Source organism: Lactuca saligna, chromosome 2 (assembly GCF_052625555.1).
Source record: "Lactuca saligna cultivar CGN05327 chromosome 2, ASM5262555v1, whole genome shotgun sequence".
Classification (NCBI taxonomy): Eukaryota; Viridiplantae; Streptophyta; class Magnoliopsida; order Asterales; family Asteraceae; genus Lactuca; species Lactuca saligna.
In genome coordinates, this window is record NC_136418.1 from 113,779,545 (window position 1) to 113,780,891 (window position 1,347).

The following is a 1,347-nucleotide window of genomic DNA, read 5'->3' on the forward strand; positions in this document are numbered from 1 at the left end:
GTTAAACAATTTTCTTCTTAGGTTCCTTCCACGTTGTGGCGCTATCACCACATCGTGGTGACTATTCGAACTCCTTTCTTTGGCTTGCTTCTCGACCTTCCTACTTATCATCGAATTTGTTTCTGTTAATGGGATCCAGATGGGTTACAATTTTCCCACTTCTAGTTGTAATAGCTTGGATGTGAGCTCCTTTTGGGTTTTGTTTTGTGTTTCTTGGAAGTCCTCCTGGTGAGAATTCATTGAAGTGTTTAGCTATTTGTTGAAGTTGTTTTTCGATGTTGAGTATTGAAGTTTGTTGATTTCTGAGTAATGTTTGTTGATCCCTCATTAGAGCTTGTTGATCTCTTATTTCTACTCTAGTTTCATCAAGCCTCTTTTTCTTATGCAGCTGCAAAGTGTGCGAGCATTTACTCAAAATTAGATTTTTTTTCTCGAGAGCGGGATCCTCTCTTTGGTAAAAGCGTCTTCCTTTTTGCTCATACTTTTATTCTCTGGCTTTCTTGTACTCATCATAAGGCAAACACTTTTTATTGGGATTTCTCCAATCATCATTATAACAATCACCGCTTAAGTAGCAAGCTTGAACCGTTCGGTTTCCATTATCATCTAGATCACAATCTCTAGTTAAATACAACCCGTTAAAATATTCACACACCACTCTCATAGCATGAATTATTTAATCCATTTTAGTCATCATTCTATCCATATTTTGTAACATTGCCAAGACGGATGAGATGTCCTCTGAAGCTGAATTTTCTGATCCCCTTGTTACATCATTTCGTGGGTTATGATACTCTCGAATATTTAGAGAATCCTTTGATAAGCTCTTTAATTTCAGCAGGATTCTTCTTGGTTAACGGTGAATGAGAATCAAGGAGTTTTCTTGTAGTGACATTTACCCCATCATAAAATATTAAAACTTCTTGTTGCACATTAAGATCGATTTGGGGACAATTTTGAAGTAATCCCTTGTAGCGCTCCTATGCTTCAAATAGCGACTCACCCATTTGTTGCGCAAAGTTAGCTATGGCCTTTTTTAGTTTTGACACCTTTTATGGTGGGCAAAATTGTTTTATGTATTTCTCGCACATTTGTACCCATGTAGTGATTGCCACCGGGTGGAAGTTCCTTTAACCAATCCTTGGCTTCTCACTTGAAAGTAACCGGATGCATTCTCGACAACACCATTTCGCTTGGAACATTTGGAATGTTGAAGTAGTCGGTGATGTCATTGACTTCATCAAGATTTTTGTAGGAATCTTCATTTTCTTTCCCAGTGAATGGAATATCTTTTAGCGTGGAAATGATGAGTCCCTCGATTTCAAATATGGTAGTGGCTGGTATGGT

General features: G+C 37.8%; 1 non-coding gene across 1 annotated transcript; it reads left to right on the forward strand.

Annotated features, from left to right (window-relative positions):
* The first annotated feature begins 937 nt into the window (after positions 1 to 937).
* LOC145033213 (small nucleolar RNA R71) lies at positions 938 to 1,043 on the forward strand. The gene has a single exon (XR_013677448.1). It is a non-coding gene; the product is annotated as a small nucleolar RNA R71 (small nucleolar RNA).
* Positions 1,044 to 1,347: the final 304 nt, after the last annotated feature.